Here is an 18870-nt window from a genome sequence, read left to right as displayed (position 1 = left end):
TTTGCCCATGTCTTATTGGGGGGAGAGCATGCTCACCGCGTGTTATCTCCAAAATAGGCTCTTTCATCAAACAATAGGTACAACCCCGTACTTTAAATTGTTTCAGAAAAAACCTATGCGTTTTTCCCCAGATACTGCAAATGTGTTTAGTGTAAGTGCAGAACCCAAGAGTTTTCAGGAGGTGTTAAAGTTACCAAAAGAGGAGGCAGAGCGCTGGAAACAGGCAATGGAGGAAGAGATGTCCTCTCTGAATGAGCACAAGGTCTTTACACCAGTAGCAGCGCCTGAGGGGGCAAAGATTGTAGGCTGCAGGTGGGTGTACAAAAGACTTAGGCCCGGTTAGGACATATCTAGGGTTGGAAGTGTGCTGGGCCCAAGATGGCAGCTGCCTAATTAGTCAGCAGAACAAAGTTAAACAACTACTGACTACATACAGGATGCAGGATTGCAAAGGGGCAGCGGTGCCTATGGATCCAGGTTTCATAAAAACACTTCATATAGATGAGAGTCCTGAATTTGAACACCCTGATGTATATCACTCTGTAATTGGAAGTTTATTGTATCTAGCACAGTGGTCCAGACCTGATATTAGCTATGCAGTAGGCATATTAAGTAGATTGGTCTCAAAACCCACACTAAATGCCTGGAAAGGGGTAAAACAAGTTCTGAGGTATCTCAAACAGACAATTGGCTATATGTTACAATTAAATTCTTCAGAGGATGAAATGTTGAGTTGCTACTGTGATAGTGACTGGGGAAATTTGCCGGATAGAAAATCTGTCACAGGACTAGTCATAATGGTCGGTGGAGCTTTAATCAGCTGGCGGTCACGCAAGCAAGACATTGTAAGTGTGTCATCAACGGAATCAGAGTACGCCGCATTGAGTGAATTGTGCAACGAGGTGATTTATTTCAAGCATTTGTTGGCAGATTTAAATGTAAATTGTGGAGAACCAGTACAAGTTTACATTGATAATCAAGCTTGTATAACATTAAGTAAAACAGAGGGTTTCAAATCGCGTTCCAAACATATCTCTGTAAAATACCAAAATGTACGTTGCTGTGTACAAGACAATGTAATCACCTGTACTTATGTGTCAAGTGAAGAAAATGTAGCAGATGTGTTAACTAAACCATTGGCAAAGATAAAGAACAAGCGAATGTGCAAGGGTTTAGGTTTGCTGGAAAAATGATCTCCTACATAGGTGTATTTGGAGTTAATTGTTCAGCAGAATCTGTGAGGGGGTGTTCAGTTTCGGTTTCAGTTTCTGTTAATTGGTTAATTGGTTCTCGTGGGAAACTTGCAGATTCTAGCTTCACCAATTAACTCAAGCTGGAGTCAATTTACTCTTGGCAGAAAGCCCAGGTCTGCTTGACCTAGAAACTACTCACTCTGATTGGTTAACGAGCAGCACTCAACTCTGTTATCTAGGGATTGCTAGCACAGTTTGATGTGAGGTGTGTTAGGAGTTAGAAGTGCTGTGTATGGTTTTGAGAGAGAGAAAGAGAGGGTTTATTTTGCTTTTATTTGTATGCAGAAACTCTGCTGGTTTTATTTTTCTCCTTTTAATAAATCCTGTAAATAGTTATTCTGAGTCTAGCTGACTAGTCATTACTGCCGCAACTAGCTTCTTCGCTGTGCAGGAAAACTCTGCTACGTTTGGGCTAAAGCCAGTAGGGCTATGCCTGACACTCCAAAGTTCCATGAAAAAATGCATAACATAGTAACGAACAAAAACAACAACCCCCCACAGACACTGTATTATTATAGTTGTGCTGTAATGGCTCCAGGCTTACAGCACCGCTGGAATTGTACAGAATTTAAGCATTGCTATGTTGCCACAAATTACTTGTAAAAGTCATTTGGGACAAATGATCAAAAGTATGACATGAAACTAATTTATTTCAAGAGCTCAAAACCCACGCCAATACAATTTCCTTCCAGCCCTTAAACTACTATTAATAAGGACAGGGCAATATCACTTCTTCCTCCTTCTCTCTCTCTCTCTCTCTGTGACCTCTAAAATGATAGCTTGCAGCTGGGCCACTATAAAAGCCATGACATAATATGCTGCTTTCCTCATAATGAGATGAAGACTGCCTTGCTTGTCTGTATGCCTAATGCCCTAATTACATCTGTACTCTCTCTACATCTTTACTTTGTGCACTAATCTGCACAGTGAGAGAATCTGTTGGCAGCTGTGCTCCAAGTTCATCCCTCTTTTGATGCTATTAACATCACGTCAAGGGAACTTCTAGCTAGCGTCAAGGGTAGGGATTTTTTTACCCCTCACCCCCACTTGTGTAAGCTGAAAACTGGTCCTCTGTATGCTGGAGAACAAGGCTTGCAGTTCAAAGAGGTTGCCGTATGAAATAATACAAGAAAAGATCAGGCTTCAAGGGATTGTCTTAGAAGCATGAAACCAAATACACACCACCTCAAAGAAATAATCACATTTGGGGTTTTCAAGTCAAGTTTGGCCAAAAGTAACTGTGCCTTCCTAACACAGTTAAGTCATTCATAAAGGTCCATATATTTCTGCAAAGAGATTGTTGCATCCACTTTTTGTGGGTTTCTCCCACCCAACCCCACAGAATTCTTACTTTCATTTCCAGTTTAACACTAGAGGAGAGGAAAACAAAACAGAACATACTGAATCTCAGAGGCAATTTTTTCCAGATATATGTTTTTTTGAAAATTACTTCATTGGACTGGCACTATGAACACAGCCAGAAAATGATCTCTCCTACTAGCCTTTCAGTTTTCCTTTGCACCTGATATTCTGGATACATTTTCCTTTCTCTTTCTCTCCCCTTTTCAGCTCCAATGTTGAATGGAAGCAGGAACTTTGATGCTGTTCCAAAGGCAAATGCCAGAAGGACCTCAGCTTTCCAGCAAGTACTGCCAACTTCAGCGATCATTAATTTTATGTGCTAATTTTTCATTTGGCTGCCTTTGTTACTTGAACTCTAAAGGACAGCTTTATTCAAAATGTCAAATGTCTTTCAAATGTGGAAAGAAAAGAAAATGTTTTTTCTCTTTCTTGCAATGAGAAAAATAAAATCAAAAACTTCCATTGGTAGATACTAATCAGATTTTCAGTGAAAACACATTTCCGCTTTGTAGCCTCTGGAAATTTGGTTGAGTAACATACAGAATAATTGTTTTGACTCAATAAAGCATTAAAATGGTGAAAAAGAGAAACCTGTATTGTGAAAGAAGCTGGAACAAACTTTTTTGGTCGTTCCCCCCCCCCCCTTTCTCCCTTTCTTCCATCACAGAACATTTACTACTAGAGAGCGTGTGATTTGTGTGCAGTGGAAGAAGGATTTTACAGATGTGAAAAATGCATTATTAAATGCATTAAATCCTTATTATAAGTAATCAGTACAGACAGTAATTATGAATTGTTGGATACAGTAAAGTTCAGAGGGCCATAAATGCAAACAACAAGAAGGGTTTCAATAAAACACAGAACAGCATTAAGCTAGAAAATAAGCAGCAGCTAAAGCAAACTCCAAGCTTTGCTCATTTAACAGGACACTGTATATTAGGAATTATCACCAAAGTGCTATTTCCTTAATACTGACAACTTTGCTCTGATATATAGTACGGTGGATGTCTTTAATCATGAACAGGCATGGCATATGTTGTTAATGTTCCATTGGGAGTGTTTTCATAACCACCACAATTCATGACAGAAAGGGTATAAGCTAAGATTGCTGTGTTTAAGTCCCCCAAATCTTGGCAGCCTAATTAGCATGTTATGCTAATTATGCAAATCAAGGTGTGGGTTGGAGAACGGTTAAGAAACAGCCCCCAGCCAGTTTTCTGCTCCAAATTATATTTCCCAGTACAGCTTTGCAACAAGTAAATGGGTTGCTGGACATGTCCACAGGTTGGCTTACAATAACAAGGTTGAGGAATATAATTGCAGTGGTACCTCAGGTTAAGAACTTAATTCGTTCTGGAGGTCCGTTCTTAACCTGAAACTGTTCTTAACCTGAGGTACCACTTTAGCTAATGGGGCCTCCCACTGCCGCAGTGCCACCGCCACACGATTTCTGTTCTCATTCTGAAGCAAAGTCCTTAACCCGAGGTACTATTTCTGGGTTAGCGGAATCTGTAACCTGAAGCATCTGTAACCTGAAGCGTCTGTAACCCGAGGTACCACTGTATGTACCGTAGGGTGTTAGTCTAGTACTAGAGTAACCAGTGCTAGCGGGTTGTGGTGGCACGTGTCTATAATCCAGATACTCCTGCAGACTAAGGCTGGTGGATTGCTTGAGCTCAGGAGTTTGGGGCTTTTGTGGGCTATACTGATCAGGTGTCCATATTAAGCACTAATATGGCAAGGCCTGGGGAGCTGAGATGCACCAGGTTGCCCAGTGAAGGGTGAACTGGCCCAGGTCATAGATGGAGCAGGTCAAAACTCCATTTCATTGGTGGGACTGCACCATCTGAATAGCCACTGCAGATTTACCTGGGCAAGACAGCAAAACCCAGACACTTCTTTAATTCCTGCTTTGCAGGGGGGTGCCGTGATGCAGCGGCGGACGAAGCCTCTCGGGCACCTGGGGTGGAATGCCCAGGGGCTGGGCGAACCACCCATGGGGCGGGGTGAACCACCCATAGAGGCGGGCCACGGCCCTGGCACACATAGGGACTGGGATTACGGCACCCATAGGTATGAAACGCGGTGCCCATAGAGACAGGGCACACAGTGGGGCCTCAGCTGCCCTACAGCTGGGGGGGAGGAAGCGGGTGGACAGTGTGGAGTTTGCTGGCGCCGAGACGCATGGCTCGTGCATACTGCAGGCCCCGCGGTGATGAGTGCCACCCGCCATTTTGTCACCCCCTGTCAAGGTGGCACCTGGGGTGCACCGCACCCCTCACACCCCCTTTGTGCACCCCTAACTTGATGACCCCCCAGTTCCCTTCCAACTCTACAATTCTGTGATTCTATGGTGACCTCTAGTTCCCATCATCATTGGTGATGACTTGACCATTGACCATTGGCTGGGGTTGATGGGAGCTGGAGCCTCACAACATCTGGAGGGCACAACAACATCTGGCGGTTACCACCTTGGCTACCCTTGGTCTAGTAAATTATCCCTCAACTCACTTGCATTGGCTGCAGCATCCCTCATAAATCTTTTCTTCCTCTTCTTATCATTAGCATGTTCAAAGATCTGTGGAAGTGGGAAATATATTCACCAACCCCTAGTGAAAATGAAAATTCGCTCCCTTGTATCCTTCTGATCTCCAGAGATGAAATACAGGGCTTATTATGGTAGTTTAATTATGAATCAGTAAGGATGGCCTTCAGTGAAATCCATAACCCCATAAACAACGTGATTCTTCTGCCATATTAGATTTCTTCCATTTCAATTGTAAAGACAGAGAGGCATGTGCTTTTCATTTCACTCTCTAGACCCCCCGCTAAACTTATAAACATAAAGGAATGGTAGCAAAGGGCAGGGAGTAGCTTGAAATGCAAAGAAAGAAAGAAAGAAAGAAAGAAAGAAAGAAAGAAAGAAAGAAAGAAAGAAAGAAAGAGCGAGCAACCTATAGGTCCTCTTCCTCCTCTTACAGGGATCACAAATGAAAAAGGAACACATTTGCCTTCCATCTTGTATTGTTATAAAGCAAACCAGCTGAACTCCTTGGGCTGCTTCTCTTCTGCAGCAGAAGCTGTGAGACATGTCAGGGGTGGGAATGTTTGCACTCTGTAAGCAATTAAAAGGGTTCTTATTGTCCCTCTTTACCAAAGCTTCTAAAACTAGGAAAGAGGAACAAATTATCAGGCAATTTTGGTACTAATGTTTTTTTTTAAAATAATAATAATAATAATAAACCATACCATCTATATTATATAGTACCCACATTCCCATGCACACTATGTTTCCCTTTTTCATTATCGTCCATTAGGGAAGCAACTAGTACTGCTTCCCAACCTTCTAGAGTCATTTGAGAGCTGGTTCACACTACAGCAGAGTCAAAATTTCACAGGAGACTTTTTCTGAGAAACTTTCTGAGACTGTTTATTTTCTCAACCTCTACCCCACCTAGAAAAAAGAAGGTCACCTTGCAGAACCTTCTCAGGATCTTCTCCACTTTTTTGGGTGGTGAATGGCGCGCACACACACATGCACCCAGTGCCACAGAATGATGCTAGGACTCATCATGGAGGACTCAAAATGGTGGTCAGCAACAAAAAGGAAACCTTAGCAAAAAATGAAAGAAGTTGTGCTACTGACAGGTTGAATGGTGAGTCCTGTCACTGAGAAAATGGTGGAGAATGCTTTTATGTCCCTGAAGAAATCTATTGAAATGATATCTCCAATTTCTCTGCCTAGGGTAGGGGGGGAAACCAAGTGAGTAGGTTACAAAATTTATTGAAAAGAGAACTTGGAAAATTCTGATAATTAGTTTCAGGAGTCACAAGGGAGTATAAAGGGATGGGGAACCTGGATTTCCCTCCCCCACACAGGCCCCCAGTTTGGCATGTGGAGGGGCCCTGCTTTTGCTCAAACAGTTTGAAATCAAACTCTGCAGGTGTAAGCACCAACAATCAGCTAGAAGCAAACCATGATTGACATCAAATATAGTGTGAGTGGAATGTTATTGGCTAATCAACTATTTTGGATCTTAAGCCCATGATAGAAATCTGCCTATTGTCATATTTCATCTATTTAATAGCATCCCCCCCAAAAAAAAACACCAGTTATTGAAAAAGCAGAAAGACAGATGTGACAGAAATAAGATGTAACAGACTGAAGAATTGAGATTCACTTATGAGCCACATTTAGGGTCTCAGTAGAGGCAAAAACAGAGCTTTATATGGTGTCTTTGTTATACTTAAATTGTCTTTATGCTGTCTTAACCTTCTGCGATTACTGCTCGAATCTTTTTCACACAGTTTCATCTGTTCTCGTTTGGATTTTTATTAGAGGTGATTTGGCAACCAACTTATCCAAACACGCCATGGTTGTCAACAGAGCCCTCTAGCAACAAGTTTAGGCCAAGTGAGAAAACATGGAAAGGGCATGGGAAAATATGTGATATCAAATGATATTGGATGCTGTACTCCAATTATATTAGATGTTGAAATAAGACCACAATATAATAATAATGGGCTTATAAGACTAGCTCTAAATGCTTTGCTCAGTTACAAAATGGGATCCCTACTGTTTTCAAATCATTTCTCGCTCTTTGTGAGCAGATGTGAAAATAGCTGAAAAGAGCCCAGGGAGGGGGGAGACTTTTATCTGGTACCAACATGCTCAGTTCTAGCAAAAAGCATGGCAATGCCCCAATTTGAGGGGGGGGTGAGGCAAAAGGTAGGTTTTCTCTTAAGGTGGCAATGGGATGACTTTGACTGGTGGCAGATGCATATGACACTACCTAACCCACATACAAACACACAACAGACACACAATTCTTGGGAAAGCGCTCCAAGACTAGAAGGGCACAGAGGTTCCAGAATGGAGATATGGGAAACATTCTTGGCCTGTTGGGTGGTATCTGGCTAACACATCCCACCAGTACAAAGATTTCTGCTTGCACAATGGAAGCTCCCCACTCCTTCCCCCATTCACTGCCTAAACTTGTTCTAGGGATTTAAGGTTAAATAACTATAAGAAGGGCAGGACAGGGGTTTTGAAGTTGCCCTTCAACAGTTAGCAGGCAGACAGCAGACTGAGCAAGCACAAAGGTCATTTGGTCACAGTCTTCCCCAGTATGGCGAGCCATTTTCTGGATCTGTGACCATATAATAAAATTTGTTGTTGCGAATTATGGCAATTGTTTCTAAATTTGCATTCACATATAAATTAGCATATGCAAATTGCAAGCAATTTTGTCCCCTTTAAAGAAACTGCTTTGTCCTCTTCTTGCAGTTTATTTGTAAAATGCACACCACCCTCTTCATCATAAGTGATGTCAGGACAAGTCACATTCCAAAATAATAATACAAAAACTGTATAATAAAATCAGTTAATAAACCTATAATACCACCAGAGATCTGAATCACTTTATCTGATTCCTATAACAATACTAGGTGGCTCAATAGTTCAACGCCCATACTGTCCAAAGGAAGATAAAGTTTTTCAGCTTGTGCCAAAAGCTGGATAATGTCCATGCTAGTGGCACTTGAAGGGGACATTTCACAGCTAGGGTGCCGCCACCAAGAAGACCTTGCCTTGAGCTAAAGTCTCTCAGGCTTCCCTTGAGATGGAATGGCAAATAGCCTCCTTGGTTGTCTTATAGTTCAGGCTGTACACTGCCAAGAGAGGCACCACTTCAGAGAAGCAGGTAGCAATAGGCTACATAGCCATAACTCAAGAAGAGCTTTCTGGATCAGGCCAAAGACCCATCTCGTCCTACATCCTGTTCTTACAGCGGCCAGCCAGAAGCTAATGGGAAGCCCACAAGAAGAACATGAGTGCAACAGCACTTTCTCCACTAGTGATTCCCATCGCAGGCAGTTTTAGGGTAGGGTGACCACTTTGGCTGCCCTGGGCGGGCGGTCACCTCAACAATGGTGCAGAATGGAGCATGAGAGGCAGGGGGCAAATTTTAGTGTCACACAGAGCATTGCTGAAATTTGAGAGCCCAAAGACCACCACTGTTTCCAGCAGCTGATATTTAAACAGTGGGGTTAGAACATGGTCATCACCATGACTGGCCACTGGGATTAGCCTTATTGTCTAATCCCATTGAAAGCCAGGACTAAACTAAGGTTACCAGACATCCCCATTTCCCAGGGACAGTCCTCAGATTTACAAATCAGTCCCCATACAAAATCCATTGAAGTTGAAAAGTGTCCCCAGATTCATTGGAAAAAATCTGGTAACCGTAGACTAAACCCATACTGAAAGAAAAGGTTCAGTGAGTTGCCCTGGCCCCTGGCCGTTGTCCCTGAAGCTCATATGACCAACCCTAGAAGCTCTTGCTTGCTTGTGCTGAAGAAATGTGACCTCAGCATGGGCCAGGCTTCTCCACTTTCTTAAGACTAAAAAAAGAAAAACAAATAGTAGGATCCAAAGTGTAATTAGCTAACTAGGTGTAAGGTTACCTTGGAGGTTGTGTTACCCTGTAATAGGAAGACTGAAAATCAGAAGGATTATGTTAAACTAAATAAATAAAAGGATCTGGCGAAAGGCAGGGGAGGACCAACTGTTATATCCCACCTACTGCTCAGAATCCTACTACTACATTTTCCATAAAAGCAAAGAAAGGAAATCATAAACAGGGAGAATGAGATATAGGGTTAGCAGTGCCCTCCTTTCATTTCAGACATGATTCTTTGGAGATCAGATTCCGATAAGCAAATGAGCCATTAGGGAAGGTTTAATTCCAAAATGCCAGAGGGTCACTCATTTTGCACGAATAAAAATATAGGAACAAGGAACAGCCCTGGAGGAGGTAATGCAGTAACTAATGGATCTGACCTTCACACTTGGAGTGGAGTGGAGGACTGATACAAAATAATGAGGTAGACAGGAAAGCTTTGGACAGATTCCTGGGTGGAATACCATGAACACCAGCAATTGTGGGAATTTGTAATGGGAGAATGAATATCACATAAAGGAATCAATGTTCTAGTGACAGGAATGTAAGGGATTACACAGCATGAAATCTACAGTCCTAAAAATATATGGTAACAATGACATCACTGTGACTTCCTTCCAAGTAAATGTATTGAAGCTTATAGCATTAGCTTAATTTTGTTACCATGTTTCATTTTCACCCCATCTGAATGTTTGTTATTAAATATAGTCCTTATCCTGTCTAATACTTATGAGACACTCTAATGTGACTTGGATGAGCTATTTCAAACAAATAACTGTAATTGGTTTGGGGCGCAGAATTTTTGACCCAGAATGAAGACACAAAACAGTAAACGGCACTAAAGAACCACCACTTTATTTAATGTATAAGCAGCGACTATATCTAACTTTGTCCACCAGTGTGGGCTGCCTGGCAATTTCAGGAGAGAGCTAGCAGGACTTCCCACTTTCTTCCTTTGTTTGGGTGACACATCCACCCCTTCCTCCAGGTACTGAATTTGAAGTTCAGATGCAGAAAACTTGGGAAAGCTTTCTGTTTACTTGATTGTACAAGCAAGCCTTTCTTTCTGGTAGAAATAGCCATTTAAAAAATGTTTGTTTAACCACATTTAGCGATAAATCTATTAAGGATGCAACCCTATGCAGACTTTCCTGCAAGTATGCCCCACTGGGATGTACATCTGTAAACATGCCTAGGCTGTGTTGGTTCCTTCTCTGCATTCTTTTTTTATGTTATACATGTAACACAGTGTTGGGGAACCGTTTATGGCTGGTGGGCCAGTTTTTAATCTCCCCAATGCCTAGGAGGCCAAATTTGACAGGAGGGCAGGGCTGCTCACCTGTCATTCACCTGATATCAAACAGCCTCACATTACTTCTTAAACCTCTGATTTTTGAGGGTTCAAAGAGTAGTGCTGGAAGGGAACTGAATGAAAGCCACTCCCCCTCCTAGACTAAACCAGGCTGAGATCTATGGGTATAGAACGGAATAATAATAATAATAATAATAATAATAATAATAATAATAATGTGCATTTCCACCGCCTATCAGCTGGTGGGCAATTGGGAGCAAACCTTTTTCCAGCAAAGGAAAAATTGGGCACTAAGTTTAAGCTCCTGGTTGTGCCTTTGAAGCCCTGCCCTCAGCAACCCAACACCTAGCATCGTGTAAATGACATCAGGTATAGGGTGGATGGGCATGATTCCCTCAAAATGGCCTTGGTGGCCAAATGGTAAGGCCTGGTGGGTCACAATTGGCCTGCCACCCATCTATTCCCTGCCCTGCCCCGATGCAGAGGATTCTTAAACGTGTGTTTGGAAAGGGATAGGCAAATAAACAGACTCTTTTCCTCTTCAGCTCAGCGCCCCTGTTTCTGAGATGCATGATATTTCTAGGGCAATATGGCATCCTTGCAAGCAAAGTCTTAAAATAAGAGCATGAAGTTTGTCATGAGGTAGGGATCCTGTAAGCAAGTACCGCTGGGTGGGGCCCCTCAGGCAGGTGGTAACAATTAGTCCCCGAAGCGGGAGCATGTGATGGGGCTGGCTGGCTGGTTGCCAGCATTCCCCAGTGCCTATAAATCTTCGAGTTAACCTGACAGGGGAGGGAGAGAATACACTATGTTTTAGACTTGCTGGTTGACGTTCTGTAGCTGGTGCCAGAGAAGAAGCCAATAAAGCCTGGTAACCCATTCGGTGCCTGCATGTTAGTAGCTTGGAGGGAGGACTCAGGAAAGCGACCCCCTCCTCAAGAAAGTTAACATATGATTTGTAGTACATAAAATCACAGTCTTTCAATGTGTCCGTGAAAACCCCACAGTTAAACAGAGGTGTGAGGTGGAAATGATATTGTTTTAGGTGCAAGAAGAGTTGCACTCTGTAATATAAAGCAGAGCTGCCTATAAAAATGTAGAGGACCAAAATTCAGAGTGTGTGGGTGTGCTGCCGTTTTTTCCTACCTAAAAGATTCAGGGTTTTACACACTGAAATTAGGATGCTTTTCATTCCTGCATAATGATGCTCTTCTTCAAACCTGCTTGCCGCAGAGTTCTGTGCCAGGAGAGAGCTGTGAAACTGAAGGGGAAAATAACTAGAGTGAAGTGATAAGTGGATGCCAACCTCTTTACAGTGTGGTTTTTCTGAAAAGTTCTGAGTGCAAAGGAAATACTGCCACAGGGCAGATCAGTTTAATGCTTTTAGTTAATTAAGGAAATGAGTATTTTCTTTTCTGAGCTAAGAAGAGCATTTGCATGTCGTTTGCTATGATCCACACAACACAAACCATTTAAAGGTGCTTGACTTTCCTGGAAGCAGGCTAACCCTCATTGACGTCCAAGTAGTTTGACTGTAAGGAGTCTGGCAGATAAACCCTTAAGGACGCATTTACAGATGGTGCAAAGAACACATCCTTTACCTCAACAGAGAGGAATTTAAGTTTTAAATGTAACACGTTTAATAATTTTTTAAAAAATCATTAAAGTTTCAAAAGTGTTACCAAAATAACAAGAATAGGAGCGATTACTGGGTGCAAATAATACATCTCTTGCAGCATATTCACATTTGCAAATTCATTTTTAACCTTGTCTGTCTGTCCAGATACAAGGATAGCCAATGTGAAGCCCTCCAGATGCATTTGACTACACCTCCCATCAGCCCCAGCCATTGTGGAAATTAGTCAGGGATGATGATGCAAGTTGTATTCCACAACATATGGAGGCCATCAGGTTAGCCACCACTAGTCCAGAATGAGGTTTGGTGTTGCTGTGGTTTAGGAACACAGGAAACATCATTCACATGGAAGATAAAGGGATAACATGCTGCACAGAAGTCATCAAGTTTGACCGGGTCACTTTTCCCCCAGAAAGGTTGCATCACATATACAGGTGTACCATCTCTGCAAAAAACCAACACCAGATGCCTTGCAAATCTGTGCAAACTCTAAATGATCTGTGACCATCAAGATGATGATTAGCCTTCTATGAAGAATATATTTATGCTCACCAGAAAATAGCATTTCTAATCTGGAATCAGTTTCAGTTGTTTGCTTAGTAATACGAGATATCTCACGAAATATCTTCCCCCAGAATCTTCACACATATGCATATTCCCAGCATGTGTGCCAAATACATTCCATGAGTCTTACAACCCCACCAGCATAGAAGAGATGTCCCTCTGCTCATATGATTGTGCTTTGTGAGCATTAAATGTTCCCCGTGTGTGATTTGTAAAGCAGACTATTGTACTGTATATATTTGCTGAAACAGAGCACAATAGATTTCTAGAAAACTGACTGCCCCCACATGCACAGGCCCATTTGTCCCCCACAAAAATTGGGAGCACATTTTTGGGCTTTCAGAAGGGGGTCAAATGCCAGAGATTTTTCAGAGGTTGGTACCTTGAGAGTCCCATGGACTGCAAGAAGATCAAACCTATCCATTCTTAAGGAAATCAGCCCTGAGTGCTCACTGGAAGGACAGATCCTGAAGCTGAGGCTCCAATACATTGGCCACCTCATGAGAAGAGAAGACTCCCTGGAAAAGACCCTGATGTTGGGAAAGATGGAGGGCTCAAGGAGAAGGGGACGATAGAGGACGAGATGGTTGGACAGCCACAAACATGAGTCTGACCAAACTGCGGGAGGCAGTGGAAGACAGGAGTGCCTGGCGTGCTCTGGTCTATGGGGTCACGAAGAGTCGGACACGACTAAACGACTAAACAACAACAACAAGCACAGGCTGGGAATTTGTCATTTGAGAGCTGGTTCACACTACAGCAGAGTCAAAATTTCACAGGAGACTTTTTCTGAGAAACTTTCTGAGATTGTTTATTTTCTCAACCTCTCCCCCACCTAGAGAAAAGAAGGTCACCTTGCAGAACCTTCTCAGGATCTTCTTCACCATTTTGAGTGGTGAATGGCACACACACACACACACACACACACACACACACACACACATGCACCCAGTGCCACAGAATGATACTAGGACTCATGATACTAGCTGCAGGAGGCAGTGGAAGACCGGAGTGCCTGGCGTGCTCTGGTCCATGGGGTCATGAAGAGTCGGACATGACTAAATGACTAAACAACAACAACAACCTTGATGCATGCCTTACTATATAATTGCACAACATCACACACACCAAGATGGGGCCATCAGGCAGGGAAACTCCCCATTGGCTCCATTGTGGACTCAGAACCTCACACTAGGGGCAAAAGAGGAAACATGCCTTTGGGTTGCAATGGAGGAGTGGACAGGTACACCTCTCATTCCCACATGTTGCCTTCAGAGTGAGATTTAGACTCCCCTGCCCCTGCAATCAGTTAAGACCTGCCATGCATTTAAGCACATGTTCACTCCTACTTCATGTTGGTTGGTGGGGGGTGAAGTATAGTAAAGAGAATTCCTGGATGTCATTATCTAAGTTTGGGGCAACTACTCTTTGGTGAGAGAACTCTAGCAGAGATTTAAAGTCACAAAATATGCAGCAAAGTAAAGCATGGAAATATAGACTGTTAAAACTTTAATATATGCCCTTTCAAGTGAGTTCCAAAATGTCCCTTAAAAAAATTCTTTCCAAAGTTTGCCTCTTCCCCCAGCATAGAAAAGGACCACACGTTTGGTAAATCACAAGTAAACAAAGGTCAGATTCATGCGCTTCAGAAAGTTGCACTGGCAGTAAACCTGGCTTAGTTACAAAGTGGTGAAAGTTCCTAAATTTAGGGTTTCCATATTTCAAAAAATGAAAACCAGTACACCCCCAAAATTGTTGAGCTTTTCGGTTGACTTGTCTAATATCCAAAACAAAGTGCCACCTTTCAGAAATTCCCCCCAGACACCAATTCCGCCTTTAAAATCCTGGTAGCATCGTATGGCAGCCCTTACTAAATTATTGGTATAGGATCTCAAGTGTGGCTTGTGAGAGCCATGAAGCTAAGCTGGAGCAACCAACTCAAACCTCTTCACTCGCTGAGCATCTCAAGTAGACTGGAATGAGAACAAAGACTTGATTACCTAGTTCCTCTCAAAGTGAGGGGAAATGGACATAGCTAAGCCTGGCAAGACAGCTTACTCTATAGTCTTAACCCTTTCATGCATTAATTAGACTTCAGCATATTGATTATATGAGGCTGGCTATTCCACACTTTTTGGCCTATATGAGGTCCATAAAGTGAAGGGTTGCCCATCCTTTTCTGCCACCTAAGGCAAAACGGGAAGGGACCACTGCCCCCCCAACTGCTGCCCCCCTGCCATAGTCTCATTTACAAGGGCCATGCAGCAGCAGCTTGAAGTGAGATCTTGTGACCTCTTGTGAGCTCCTCAATATCTCACCAGAAGCCACTGCCACACAACCCTGCCCATCTCATGCATAAAGTACTGAAGCTTATTTATGGGCTGGAAGGGGCCAGCCACCAACCTGATCTCACCTGTGCTGGTCCACAGAAAAACAATTCACTAACCAAAGACCAAAAGGGACGCGGGTGGCACTGTGGGTTAAACCACAGAGCCTAGGACTTGCTGATCAGAAGGTCGGCGGTTCGAATCCCCGCCACGGGGTGAGCTCCCATTGCTCGGTCCCTGCTTCTGCCAACCTAGCAGTTCGAAAGCACGTCAAAGTGCAAGTAGATAAATAGGTACCGCTACGGCGGGAAGGTAAACAGCATTTCCGTGCGCTGCTCTGGTTTGCCAGAAGCGGCTTAGTCATGCTGGCCACATGACCCGGAAGCTGTACACCGGCTCCCTCGGCCAATGAAGCGAGATGAGCGCCGCAACCCCAGTCAGCCAAGACTGGACCTAATGGTCAGGGGTCCCTTTAACTTTACCAACCAAAGACCACCGATGTCACTGAAACACTTTCATGCATGTACTGCAGAACAAGAATATAAGATACTGCTTTGAAAACTAAGCATTGTCAAATCTGGAAACAACCCTGACATATATTTAGCAGTTCAAGAATTATATCACTTCTGGTTCCACTGGAAGCTATAGTAATTGGAAGGCAAGCAATAGCTGTACAGAATTCATAGCCCAGCATCCAAGCTTCCCAGTACCATAAACCATAAACCAGGGTCCCAGTACCATAAACTCTGACTCCTATCAGCCCTAGCTAGCATGACCAATGGGATGATGGGAGTTGTAGTCCATCTGGAGGGCCACAGTCTCCCCACCCCTGCTGTAAACCTAAAACTGTAGCACACTGAATAAACAGCTGGTAGAAACTCATGTGCTGGATAGATGAAGCAAAAAGTGTTCAAAGCCTCTTTGGTATCCAAGTTTTTTTCAAAGGGATTTGAGTTTTTAAAGAAACACACCAGCAAAGGCAGAGCAGGTGGCACCATCTGTGCCCCTCAGGTTCCAGCTAAAATAATCCCATCTCCAGCTGTGGAGGAGGGTAAATAATATGACAGTAATTCATGTGCGGTTAGAACACTGGGGTCTTTGTGGTGAAGAAATATTTGGTAATTAGGGTTGGTCAGCTTCTCTTGCCCTAAGCAATAAACACAAATATGTCTCCTGGCCAGGCAACATCCACCCACAACCGTCTCAAGAACCTGTAAAAATTCTGGCGGTGGCTATATGCCATTTTAAGCGAATATGTGCAGCCTGCCAACTATTCTGAAGGGCACATTTACTGAGAGCCTTTAAACTGAAACATTCTGCCACATAATTAAAAAGCCTTCTTTGCATATTTGAGGGTTTCAAAATGCACCACTTGATTAGATTAAGGTTGCAATCCCATACTCACTTACCTCAGCACAAGGCCCACTAAACTCAGAGAGTCTTACTTATTCAACTTTTTGCTCTGGGTATGAAGAAGAAGGCTCCTTTCAAGGACCTCTAGACCCCATCCATCACTGACATGTGGCCCCCAGAAAGTTGCCAGGAGGCAATGTGGGCCTCAGGCTGAAAGAAGTTCACCATCTCTGATCTGTGAAAGCACATATTTTTGTAATCCTTTGTCTTTGCTATACATTTTAAGTCTCCAGCTGTTTTGGGACTACAGTTCCCATCATCCCTGAGCACTGGTCCTGCTAGCTAGGGATGATGGGAGTTGTAATCCAAAAACAGCTAGAGACCCAAGCCCGGGAAACCCTGAATTTATTTATACACATAATATATATAATATAATATAAATTTATACACATAATATATATATTTAATTATACACATTTATTTATACACATATTTATTTATACACATAAATACCTCACAACCTTTATATCCAAAAAATTCATTAGTAAGGGTTCAACCCTTTCCTAGTTGCTTCTTGTATTTTGAAGGTGTGAATTGCCTTTCCTAACCATTGCAACGTGTTGTTTTTTTCACTTGTATTGTGAACAACCAATTATTGTCTTTGGTACAAACTGGAGAGACAGAAACCTGACTCATTATTCCCCCTTCTCTCCCTTTTCTTCATCATCCATGCAGATATGAGAAAGAAGTGAAGAATGGGCAACAACATAAATTAAGGTTACCAGATGTCCCCATTTCCCAGGGACAGTCCCCGGATTTACAAATCAGTCCCCTGACAAAATCCATCCCCTTCAACTGAAGTTGAAAAGTGTCCCCGGATTTATTGAAAAAATTCTGATAACCTTAACATAAATCGTCAACATGCAATATAGTAGATCTCTAGAAACATATATTCTCTTAAATTGCCCCTTGACCGTGGCATAGAACATATAAAGAAATTAGCTATGTGCTTTTTCGGCTTTTAGAGTACATTCCAAAGGAATCTAAAACCACTAAAGAGTTTCTTTATACTTAAAAGAATCCTAGTTCAGATCTAATACAGAACTGGTCCAAAGATCCAAGCTGGCAATCCTATGTATTGAGGAGTGTGTGTGTGTGTCTGTGTGTGTAAACCTCAATGTTGTAGTTAATGGTTTGTGGTTTCCATCATCTCTAGGGATCTATACCAGCCTATATGGTTTCCATGCTCAATTCTAAGTTGATACAAACCAGGCAGGCTCCAACAGTCATGCCCACATGATGGGTATGGCTGTTCTCTGGGTCATAGCCTTCTCATTTAGGTTATCTCCTTCCTGACTGTGAAAAAAATGGTCCTCTTGGGAGAATAGATGATGATTCCACTTCTAATATGCTAACAATGTTTGTGATTATTTTATAATATAGCCTTCAATGCATCAAGGATACAGCAAATACATAGATGGAGAAATCACAGTGTGCACATAGAAGTAAATGCTCCATTACTAACTCGCATGAAGCCACCTGGGGCGCGGACTTAAATTTCATTATGTATTTTATAAACTCGGAGGTTTAGCAATAACATCTTGTATTGCCAGCTCAGCTCAGAATGCATTTCCATCATAAAGGCTGTTGATCTCAAGGGAGTATGTTAAAGGCAATGTGAGTCATACTTCAAAGGCTGCATGTATCTCTGAAAAAGACTCCACATAGCCATATTCAAACACTAACATTTGATAGAGGCTCATACTTACTTTGGCATTGCAGCCTTCCCTGGGATATCTAATGCTTGGGAAGGGAGCTTGGGGGTAGGGGGTTGCCTAAGTGCTGAACGTAGTGTGTGGGAACCCTGGCTGCCATTGGAAGAAGCATTTTATTTTCCATAGCAAACATGGTAAGCCAATGTTGTTAAGTGTGGGAATTTTACTGCTGTCTCTAGCTGGCCATTTATATTGAAGATAAAGGGTTGTCAGCACCTTCGGAAAGTTGATTCCTGAGAGTGTTTACATGTGGATTCATGGGCCCAGTGCTAGAAACTAATATGTGGAAGCAGCGTCATGCTAACCAAAGCTTCCTGAAATACGAACGCCAACTCAAGAGTCAGACGAAACCATTTTGATTGTGGGACTTGCAGTTGCCAAACATTTTCTAGCCTGGCTTTTGAGCCTTTAATAGGTGTGTGGCAAAGAACACCACTGGGTAAAGCTTTACCTAGGAAGAGCTTACTGGTGCTGCTGTGTTTCGTATTTTCTGAGTCATAAATATGAAACTCAATAGCCAGCAGCAAGCAGCTCCCAACACTAGTTTTGTTCTTGTTTACCTGAGACAGGCCAAGGTGACAGTGAACTCAGGGCTGTGAGCAGTGGTAGACCTACATTTGGGGGGCCCTGAAGCTTGAACTGTTATGGGGGCCCCTTCACAACCAGCAACAAGGTCTAGGTAACCGCTGTTATCATCTTCAATGGGGTTGTTCCATGGCAAATTGCCACAATCTTTTAAAAAAATATTAACTACTACTTCTCAAACTTTGATTAAAATTGCTGTACTGGATTATTCCTCATGTCGAAGTCACTGGTGTGAATAAAAA

The sequence above is a fragment of the Podarcis bocagei genome (genome assembly GCF_964188305.1).
Source record: "Podarcis bocagei genome assembly, chromosome: 5".
In the NCBI taxonomy this organism is placed as follows: Eukaryota; Metazoa; Chordata; class Lepidosauria; order Squamata; family Lacertidae; genus Podarcis; species Podarcis bocagei.
Note: the sequence above shows the minus strand (reverse complement) of the source record.